This window comes from Moschus berezovskii, chromosome 6 (assembly GCF_049115385.1).
Source record: "Moschus berezovskii isolate FMDL1 chromosome 6, NW_MosBer_1.0, whole genome shotgun sequence".
NCBI classification, from domain to species: Eukaryota; Metazoa; Chordata; class Mammalia; order Artiodactyla; family Moschidae; genus Moschus; species Moschus berezovskii.
The window spans coordinates 18,815,534-18,827,521 of NC_142465.1; positions in this window are offsets into that span (position 1 = coordinate 18,815,534).

The following is an 11,988-nucleotide window of genomic DNA, read 5'->3' on the forward strand; positions in this document are numbered from 1 at the left end:
GTTTGAATTTCTCTTCATGCCTTATTTTTTTCCTTCTCTAAGTTTTTATCCTCATTATATTCTAATAATTAGTTGGAGCTTCTGTAACTCAATTCTTTTCAATTTAATAATATTTTTAGTTGAAGTTCTACATCAGTTCTTGTATAAATTTATCAGTCAGCACGGGTTTTTTAACACCTCCAGTGTGTGAAGTACTCTTTGGGATAATAAAATAAGTAATGGTTCTTGTTCTTGATGAGTTTGCAGTCTTTGTGGACAGACACGTGCCTAAAGTTTGTACCCTCAATCATGCTTCACATTTTATGAAGGCAGTAAGAATTGTATGAGTTTGAGTTAACATTCCAACCTTTCTTTTTATTGGCTGAAAATTTTATGTATTTAAGTTGCTAAATATAATAAAAAATTAACAAATATAATTACTTCTGATGTAATAAGGCAAAGCTAAAATAAAGAGTGCATAGATGCACGTCCTGAATTTTCTCTTGCTCTTTCTGAACTTAGGTTAAAAAGTTTATGTATACTAGAATTCATAACACTCACGAAAATGTTGAACGTACATATTTAAGAAAGGAAAAACTTAGGAGCGTTTCAATTTTATTTGGGCTCAACAGTATTGAAACTGGATGTCTTTGTTCATCATATAGTTGATCCACTTGGACATCTGTCCCTGTAACAATCTCATCCTCTAATAGTTGATCCACTTGGACATTTGTCCCTGTAACAATCTCATCCTCTATTTGTCCCTTCCACACTTTTCTTGCACAGATGGTTTAATAGATGATTCCTGTACTCTTTTTTTCTGAATGATTTGGTTAAGGTTTGAACTTACGTTAAGAAGCAAATTTAATGGAATATTAGCTAAAGTTTGCTGTTTCTTTTAAAAACATTAAATTTCAGAAAATGGTTTGTGGAATTTCGAAAATGTTTATTTCTTATAGATAGTAACTACTGATTATTTTCTTCTTATGAAAGCAGAGAAAGAAAGCCATTGTAATCCTGGCCCTCAGTCCTGACAACATATCTTAAAAGAATAACAGTTTCCTTAACCGGAATAACCTTAAGGAAATTCATGAAATTGTGTGTATAAATTACTGGAGTGTATTAGTTTCATCATTTCAGTTGGCCGTTGATTATTTTTATCTCCAAGGAAGGGGTAAGGGATAGACCAATACACTTAACACAGTTTTCACAAAGATGATATGTTACTGTTTCCTTTTAGTATCTACGTTTTCAGTTCAAGGACTAGGTACTTATTTGACTTCCATGGTACGATTTGTACATCACCTTCCTGTGTTTTATGTAATGCTGTCTTACATGTAATGCTATAGTTTTAGTTTATCAGTAACTAAACAATTCCTCAGCTAAAAATAAGAAAAGGTCAACTATAGTGTTTGTATAAGCCTTTGAAATTTTCAAAGAATTTTTTAAACTTACCAATGACCCTGACTTTTGTCTTTCAACATTTAAGTCAAATAGTATTGTAAATGATGAGTGATTATGTTAGATGTATTTTTATTAAAAATAATGACCACTTTCACTGCCAAGTATTTTTGGAAAAATACGGAAACCATCTTATTATTATGCAGAAAAGGCAGTGAAAACCCACTCCAGTGTTCTTGCCTGGAGAATCCCAGGGAGGGGGGAGCCTGGTGGGCAGCCATCTATGGGGTCACACAGAGTTGGACATGACTGAAGCGACTTAGCAGCATCAGCTTATTAAGATCCAACTTAGGTCGACTTATCTTTTTCCTGATTATAAAGATCCATGTGTGTGTGCACGCGTGCTCAGTCGCTTCAGTTGTGTCTAACTCTCTGCAACCCTGTGGACTTAGCCCACCAGGCTCCTCTGTCCATGTGATTCTTCAGGCAAGGGTACTGGAGTGGGTTGCCATTTCCTCCTCCAGGGGATCTTTGTCACCCAGTGATTGAACCAGTGTATCTTGTGTTTCCTGCTTTGGCAGTCAGAGGTTCTATACCACCAGCGATAATTGGTTAAGGTCAAGCCATTTCTACTTACAGAAATTAGACATCTAAAATTCCAACAGACATCTCCTTATAGCTATTCATATTCTGTATTAAAGTAAGTATGATTTTTGTGAGGGAATTTAATAAAATGTTATATATTAAGTTATACTTTTGTTTTAATCATATATTGTGTGTGTTTTATACAAGCCAGGCATTAATGTCCCTAATGATACAAATGAAAATAAAATCAGAAGTAAAATGCCTAACAGTAGTAAAGTCAGCAGTTATGGCCCAGCATCTCAAAAACAATTGTGATACTGGTTTTACAGTGTATAGTACACACCGGAATGAGATTTTGTTCTATTTGAGTAACTACTTTTTAAACAAACATACTGCCATCATTTATCTTGGAAATATATTACAAACATGGTGAGCAAGACTCCAAGGCAAGGTCTAGCTATTTCTTCAATGTTACTGCATAAAACAGTAGAGAATTGATAGAAGTTTTTCTTTTCTTAGAGATGTATACCATTTTGCATTTTTCCAAGTTCAAGGGACAAATAAATGACTCGAGCATTTCATCATGACACTATTTTATAGCATGTCTGACTTTAGGAAAGACACTACATACTGAAGGTTTTCATGCATCTTCATATAATATATACTTGTAATATTTTCTTATCTATTTAATTTGACATACACTTTAAGACAATAATTCAGAACAATTACCAGCATTATCAAAACATAAGTTTTTGGTGGAAGGCAAAAGGAGCCCCTTATAGGTTACTTAGAAAAACAGTTCCCTTGTGGCTCAGCTGGTGAAGAATCTGCCTACAATGTGGAAGACCTGGGTTTGATCCCTGGGTTGGGAAGATAACCTGGAGAAGGGAAAGTCTACACACTCCAGTATTCTGGCCTGGAGAATTTCATGGACTGTATAATCCATGGGATCACAAAGAGTTGGACGTGACTGACTTTCACAGGTTACTTAATACAGTCCAGTTAGAGAATATGAAAAGATTCAAATGCTTAAACTCTCCATACTGCTACAGCAGAACTCAAAATGTAGGGAGAGTAGATTTAAGAGGGCGTATCTCTGGATAGAACTCAGAGGATCCATAAACTGTGACAGAAAAATAATAGATCTTTGTTTCGAATAACACCTAGAATGAAACATAGCACTTTATTTATAAATATGGACAACAAATCTGAGTAGCTTTAGCAGTACCTGCACTTTGTCACCAATAGAACAGAAAATTGCATAGAGTATTAATGATATTTTGAAATAATGGTTGATTGTTTATCATATGATTAGAACAGTTTTCAAACTATTTCAAAATTAGGGTAATTTTTGTCTCTTTTGCTGGATCTTGTTATGTATCAATAAAGATGCACAGATATTACTACATGCTAAAATTAGTTTTGTAAGTATTTAGACACCTGCATTTCGATATAATTGCTTTCCCTCTTAAGCCTGTGCATTTTATTTATTTAAAACACCTGCAAAGGAGTTTACATGATCACTAAACTACCAGAGAGAGTCCATAGCACAAAAGCTACCCTCAAAATACCTTTTTGATGAACCAGGGTCATTTGTAATTTTTACCCTAGAGGATGGTCCTATGTTACGGAAAGAGTATAAAAGAGTGCATAAAAACTTAATCAGATTATCCATTACTAGCTGAATGGAGGATTGAAAGAGAACAGGACTTTTTAAAGCAGGCAGTCGCAGTTGAATGAATGAGGCATTCTAGTGAGGGTCACCGAGGAACCGGGACACGGTAGATGGGTGCTAGGCATTTGTTGTTCATTGTTCAGTCACTTAGATGTGTCTCTTTTGCGACCCCATGGGCTGTAGACTGCCAGGCCCTTCTGTCCATGGCATTTCCCAGGCAAGAATGCTGGAGTGGGTTGCTGTTTCCTTCTCTAGGCATTTGCTGGGCATTTGGGAAGAGGCAAATGGTTTGGGCAGCACAGAGGAAGGAGTTTGGCATTAAGGATCCTTGTTCCCCCACATTTTAGCTTTAAAGTCTTAAAGGTTATTCAATTCCTCTGAGCCTTAGTTTTCTCCTGGTGATTGAGTTATATAAAACTGTGAATTAACAACACACTTTCATATTTACTTTCCCCAACTTTCACTGTTTTGTGACTGGGTATTGTCACCTAAATTTACGGTCAGTATAAGGAGCTTCTAAGTCCAACAGCTCTCCTGTCTTCTTATTCTACATGTTTTCCTTAAAGCTATGAAGAAAAATAATTCAAATATGCATTTGAAAACACTTTGTCATAGTCTGTGAAATATGTGATTGAAATATGGTTTTTCACAGACTAATTTTTCCTCCTATTGTGTCAATGTTAATTTTTTTCGGAATTTATTTTTAATATTTAAATTCAGTTTTACTCAAGCTAAATTTATCATTTATTGAGAACTCCCTTTGTGCTAAAGACCTTATAGAAACTACTTGCTTGTTGGGGTGATGAAAAAGTACAATAAATAATTAAAATATGGCTTGGAAGAGGCACAAGCAAAATACTATTGAAAAACATGTAACATTGCAATTAATTCAACCTTTATAGTCATAGAAAGCTGTAGAGAAGAAGTGACATTTGAGCCAGACATTGAAGGATGAATAGAAACTTATAGGATACAGCATTTTATCTATTTCTCTGAAAGGAAATCCAAGTGTGTCTTGGAAAGCCATGTCCATGCTAAAGTATTTCCAAACTTCTTTTAATGTACACCATACCACAACTTTTCTCTAATTTTAGATATTTCTTTTCTTTATTATTTTATTAACTAGATTGAAGTTCTCAGGTTCAGCAGAGATATTGTATTATTCAGTAATATTTTTCAAGTTTTTTACTCTCAAATAATTTAGTGAATATGTGCTGAGCTCATAATATTACAGTGTCCTGTGCTAGCCATGGAGGTTTTGAATAAATGCAATCATGACTTTTGTCTTCAAAGAATAGTCCGTTTAGTTGGATAGGTGACGTTTACTATAATTTACCTAATATGAAAATACAGCAAACTTATTTCAGTAAGATTTTATATAAATGTATAACAGAAAAAAAGGAAAATTTGTCAGTGCAACTTCAAAATAAGTTAAACTTCAGAAAGTTGATAGAAAAAATTGATAAGAAAGTTTCACCCTGGTTGTACCCCTTGATCTCTGACCAAGAAAAAGACAGAAGATTCTGAGGTCATTACAGGAAAAATACTCCCTACTCCATGAGAGGGAAAAGAAAAAGAAGTGCAGCTGGGCCTTGCTTTTGTGTCTTTAATTTAACTCTTTGTCTTCCTTAACTTGGTCAACACTTGTCTCATATTATACAAAACTCTTGCCTAAATTTTATAAACAGAGGTTTAATGGAAGAATTGCTTTCTCTCATCTAGATCTCTCCATTCTCAGCTGTGAAACTGATTGATGTTTTTAAAGCCCTAAGAAACCTCCCCCTGTAGATATGTTTTCTGGTTCAAAGGAAAGGGGGAAAAAGGCAGGAGAAATTATTCAGGAAAATATCTTAGGAAAAAAAAATAATGACCTAGGAAGAGAGCTATATAGCTAGAGGTTGTGAAGAGGAAAAACTCTGAAATTAGTCAATGTATTAAGAGTGAAAATGCATGGCAAGAGAGAACTTCCTAGGCTTATATAGCTATATGACTCAGATTAACGTTTGCAGCTGTGTGAACATTTTCTTAAACTTCTTCACGTCATATTTCCACTGGCTTTAGCTGGAATCACTAACTGTTTGGCAGAACAGAATCAAGATGCTGGTCCCAGATGTGTCACTGATGGTCAGTGCCACCTCACCTCTCGGTTCTCAGAGTTCAGTTCAATTCAACAAATATTTATTGAGTGCTTATTGTTGCTGACTTTCCTAAGTCAAAGAAAAATAATGAGATGTTAGTAAAATGTGACATGTCTCAGGCGAGACCGAGTCGCATATAGAAAGTCGTTATCATCATTGCCATTTTAAACCAGAAGTTCAATTTGATTGCATCAATAACACCAATAGTGTACCTTGCTCTGAGCGACAATAATTTCCACACTAGATTCTGATTTTTATTTTCTCGAATCACTGGACACAAACCACAGTCCCCAAGGATTGACTTAGAAGTAAAATAACACCATCCCTGGTCTAGTATTCGTTATACATGTCCCTAATAGCTCAACTGAGGGACAGCATTAGCCTTTATATAAACTAATTGGGTTAATTCTGCTCTGGAATTTAGGCAAATAATGTAACTGAGATAAACAGAGGGTCACTTATGCGTCTACTTGTACACATTTATCTACACTTCTTATTTATACTACTAAATGCTTAAAACAACACTAGGCTATAAATTTGCCTTTTCTTTCTGATTCTCTTGGCAGAGTTTCTTACATGCTTAACTTTTAAAGAGTGGAGTTCGGTCTCCTCTCAAATAAATAAGAGAGCGCTGGGAGGAAAAAACTGCAGCTACAAAGTAGTTCTAACCCATTAAACGCAGATGGCTCACAGGGGGTTTAATCATCGGGAGCGAACACACATCATGCTGAAATATAGAGCTGTTTTCTATCACTTGTTACCATTTGAATGTCCGTCTCAGGAAAGTGAATTCCATATATCTTCCTGGCCATCCGTTGCCCTTTGAATACTCCTCTCTCTGATGTAGTTAGATTTCTCTTCAGAACTTACTGAGATGAATGAGCTCTTGCCACACATACAAGTGAAAGAAAACATTTCTTTCTCTGCCAGAACAGATGAGATTCATCATTAGGAGAATGGATTTGACCTTGTAAAGTGGACTAAAGCAATTTACAAACAAACTCTTTTAGGGAAGATTGCCTTTATCTTGATCCACAAACAGAAGCTTTTTTAATTTTTTTCTTTTTGGATGTGCTCTTTAGCTTTGCTGTGAAGACTGTTCAATCTGATCACCTGAAAAGAATCTAAAACATAGGATAAGCCTCTCATTTAAGCCTTCCCGTGCAAAGAGAATTTCATGGAAACTTAAAAAAAAATCATATGGATTTATCCTTGGCTATCATAAGTCAATCACAATCATCAATTAGTCAAATTGATCAGAAATCATTAAAGAAATCCATGAAACCAGTTTGATGGCAAAACTATAGAGTTCAGCATTTAGAGCCAATAATAAAAGTGGTGAAGATCTCAATTTGAGTACCTAAGAAAAAAGATCGATTGCACTTTGTATCTCTCTCTTCAGCTCGCTGTTTGAGCTTGTTTAATCTACTTATCTCTTAATTTGTGTTCGTTCTTCTATATAGTTTCCTTCCCTGACTCCTTATCTATCCCCTTTTCTTTTATCTGTTCTCTTTTCCTGGAGTCCATACCTAGCCAAAACCCATTCTTCAAGTCTGATGCCTTAGGTGACATTTGAGGAAAGAGCAGTTCCCAGTCCCTGGGACAACACAGCAACTATAAAAAAGAACTTTCTTACTTTGCCTAAAGTGCACGTTTGGCTGGAGCGATTAAGGTGAATGACATAATCTTGAGTAAACCCAGCTGATAAACCACAGGGAAGCTGCACACATACCATGGACCTGCAGCACTTTGATCTTGCTCTTCACTTGTCTTCCTGAGTCAGTGTATAACCATTAAAATATTAGACACTTAGTTACAAATTAAGTTATTGTTTTATCCCACAAATAATATAATCAGTTTAGGACATTTGTGGGCTTCCCTGATAGCTCAGTTGGTAAAGAATCCATCAGCAATGCAGGAGACTCTTGTTCGATTCCTGGGTTGGAAGGATCTACTGGAGAAGGGATAGGCTACCCACTCCGGTATTCTTGGTCTTCCCCTGTGACTCAGCTGGTAAAGAATCTTCCTGCAATGCGGGAGACCTGGGTTCAATCCCTGGAGAAGGAAGGCTACGCACTCCATTATTCTGGCCTGGAGAAGTCCATGGACTGTATAGTCCATGGGGTCGCAGAGAGTGGGACATGACTGAGCAACTTTCACTTTCATTTTCTTTTATTTCAGAATATTTGTAGAGAGCCATTCCTTCTAAAGCTTTTCTGCATTTGTTGTATTTATCTTATTTTTCACTGGGCAAGCTCTACCTTTTGAAAAACAAAAAAGCCGGTTAGGGGAATGACATGCAGTCAGCAAAAGATCAGAGATCTCTTTGTATTTTTAAAAGTTCAGAAACTTAAAAAAATTTATCGAGGAAAATAGTAAATCCACCTATTATTATTTTTTGCCAGTAGATGGCACTGCACAGGTGTAAGAGATGTCTACAAGAGAGGCTCATCACCGCAGGACTGGTGTGAAAGGCCCACCGCTAGAATTCTGTCTCAGTGTTAAAGTATTACATCCGGGAATCCCAACAAGCTTATATGAGGGAAGAGCATAAATTCATTAACACTCATTTTATTTACCAAACAGTGCTTATTGTATGACAGATGAGCAGGTCCTTCAGTTTCCTCTTTTTGATAAGAAAACTGAAGCATAGAGAGGTTAAGATTCCTTACTGTCACCCAGCTACTTCAGTGGTAGGACTAGGAACTGGCCCCGGCATTGGACCTAGTGTGTGTCCTCTCTGCTTTGCTCCCTTTCGATCCACTGACATGAATCACTCATTTATCTGATCAACAGTTTTAAAGAGCTGACTTGAAAATCTAAGGTGTTAAAACTGACAGATTCCAGTTAGAGAACCAGAGAAGTTTTAGGAGCACAGAGGTAATGTTGGAGAAAGCAAGGAGGTCTTCAAAGGGGAGGGAATGTGTAGGTCTGTTATGGGGGAAAATAGGGCAGAGGAACAGTAATAAGAAGCACCAAGAAAGAGAAAAGGATGCTAATGCATAAAATTCACCAATTTGCAACTTTGTTTAGAGACAGGATGCTGCATAAATTTTTAAGGTAAATATATTTTTAATATTGTTCAACTATATTTTACATTCTGGCTGACGGAGAAAATACTTTTACAAACTTTAGTAAGCAGATTACAGTTTGTTCGGTGTGTTGCAACATCAACTCCACTAATTGTTGCCTCCCCTTTCCTTTAGGCATCTCTGTCCCTAGTGACAGCTCAGAGCTTCAGATTACCCAAAATTGTGCCATTCTTGGAAATCTGAGATTCCACCTTCCCATTCTTGGGCAGGACCCTACGCCATTCGCAAATTTTAACTTTCTTCAATGCGCCTGTTATCTGACCCCATCAAATCCTCCCGTCCCTCAGACTTGGCATGTTTGCTCTGACGCTGCCTTCCATGTCTACACTTTTCCTCTCCAGCTTAAACATCACAGCCCATTCTTCCACTGCTCTCTGACCAATCCCTTTAAATGCCTGCTGTTTTCCTGTAATCACACCTGCTTCCACCTGGGTTAGTCAATATCATTTTAAAAGAAAATCAGAAATATAAGCAGATTATCTCCACTAAAAGAACATATATTAATTCCACTAAAAATGAGAGCCTTTGGTCCCAAAGGGACCCTCCATATGCCTAAGCCAGTCACTCCTTCTTCCCATTTTCAAACATAAACCTTTCCAAGCTTGTCCACTCTTCAAATCCTTTACCTGAATGCTCCTCCACCTTGCTGCATCTTCTTCATGAGACAAAAAAGAAAAATCCCCTGGGAACTCTGTCAATTTCCTGCTGGTGCGTCTACAAACATACCTGAATCCATAAGTGTTTTTCTTCTGGTTTATTTTAGAGGAAGAGATACTCTGTTTCTAATTCTAATCCTTGTTCTGTATTGCATCCCTTTCCATCTTGTCAGAGTTTTTACAGTATGTCCTGTCTTTAAACTTCTCCTTTCTGCCATTCACCTAATCTCATTGGTTAAAAATAAATTAATAAGTAATAATAATCATGGGAAAAAAAATCTTCATGGCCCTTCATTACTTCCTGTAGTGAAGATTTGCCCCAAAACTTCCTGTGAAGGTTCATCTGCCCTCAATATCTTTTTCACTTAGCATTTACTATTCAAATCTCCATAACTAGGTTTTGATTTCTACCAATCCATGGAAAATACTGTGGGATTTTTTTTCCCCATCTTCCAGTTCTTTTTTAATACATTTACATTCTATACACATACTTTTAAAAACAGGTTTATACCCTATTTAATTTATCGTAACTTTCTTTCTTCACTTAGCACCTATGTGTTTTTGACAACAGGATCTTTAAGGACCGAAGAATTGATGCTTTTGAACTGTGGTGCTGGATAAGACTCTTGAGAGTCCCTTGGACTGCAAGGAGATCCAACCAGTCCATTTTAAAGGAGATCAGTACTGGGTGTTCATTGGAAGGACTGATGCTGAAGCTGAAGCTCTAATACTTTGGCCACCTCATGCGAAGAGTTGACTCACTGGAAAAGACTCTGATGCTGGGAGGGATTGCGGGCAGGAGGAGAAGGGGGCGACAGAGAATGAGATGGCTGGATGGCATCACCAACTCGATGGAGGTGGGTTTGAGTGAACTCTGGGAGTTGGTGATGGACAGGGAGGCCTGGCGTGCTGTGATTCATGGGGTCGCAAAGAGTTGGACATGACTGAGGGACTGAACTGAACTGAACTGAAGTATTCTACTGTATTGATACGATATGCTTAAGTGATCTTTAACTTGCTAATATTTTTGTATAATGTCATCTTTTTAGCTAAATGTTTTTGGACAACCTTAATTCTTTTTTTTTTAATTGAAGTATAGCTGTTTTACAATATTGTGTTCATTTCGGATGTATGGAATAGTGTGGAAAGTACATTTTCAGATCACCAACCTAAATCCAGTGGTCACTTTGTTGATCAGTTCTGTACTGGGCTGAATTGTATCACCCTAAAGTCCTAACCTTCAGTGCCCTGTGAATGTGACCTTATTTAGAAATAAAGTCTTTATAACTGTGATCCAGTTAAGGTCATACTGGTTGAGGATGGATCCTAATCCAATGACTGCTGAGCTGTAAGAAGAGAGAAATAATATTCCCTCCCTGTCTTACTGACAGGAAGATAATTTCATGTGATGATGAAGGCAGAGACTGGAGGGGCGTGTCTACGAGTCAAGGATTGCTGACAGTCACCAAATGCTGGAAGACTGTGGGGTGGGGGCGGGGGGAAGATTCTCCCTCAGGGTCTCTAGAACTGCAGGGCCTAATACTTTTATTTCAGATCAGTTGATCCCAGTGGTTTTAAGACACCCATTTTGTGGCACTCTGTTACAGCAGAAGCAAAAACTCATACAAATTCTCAGAGTCATTTGGCACATCTAATTCTGACTGTCCCTTCCACCTCAAAGGTGCTCTTCCGTGTTCTTCCATGGCTCCCCAGTCCCCTGGACATCCTCTCCCTCTCCCTGTTCTCCCCAGGCCACGCCTCCTCTGTGTCTAAATGGTGGCGATTCTGGGTGCTCGGCTTTGTCCTTTTCTTTTCTCACTCTCAATATTTTTGCAGGTGTTTCTGCATATCCTTGACCAAACACCAGACCTCTCTTCTGAGGAGAGGTGTGTGTCTGTGTGTATATCTTAATATATACATATATACTCATATATCTGAGTTTATTTTTTGAGAGAAGTTTTAGGTTCACAGAAAAGTTGAAAAGAAAGTACGGCGAGTTCCTGTGTAAGCCTCGTCTAGTATTAGCATCTTGCACATATTAGCATGTTGCTAATGTACATGTGATGCCATCCAGCCATCTCATTCTCCGTCGTCCCCAACCTTTCCCAGCATCAGACTCTTTTCCAGTGAGTCAACTCGTCGCATGAGGTGGCCAAAGTATTGCAGTTTCAGCTTCAGCATCAGTCCTTGGCATCACTGACTCCGTGGACATGAGTTTGAGTGAACTCCGGGAGTTGGTGACGGACAGGGAGGCCTGGCGTGCTGTGATTCATGGGGTCGCGGAGAGTCGGACACGACTGAGCGACTGAACTGAACTGAATTATTAACTGAAGTTCGCAGTTACATGGGCTTCACTCTTTGTGTTCTATGAGTTTTGACATATGTATCCATCACTACAGTAGTATATAGAATAATTTTGATGCCCTAAAAATCATTTATACTCTGCCTCTTTGTGCCTCCCT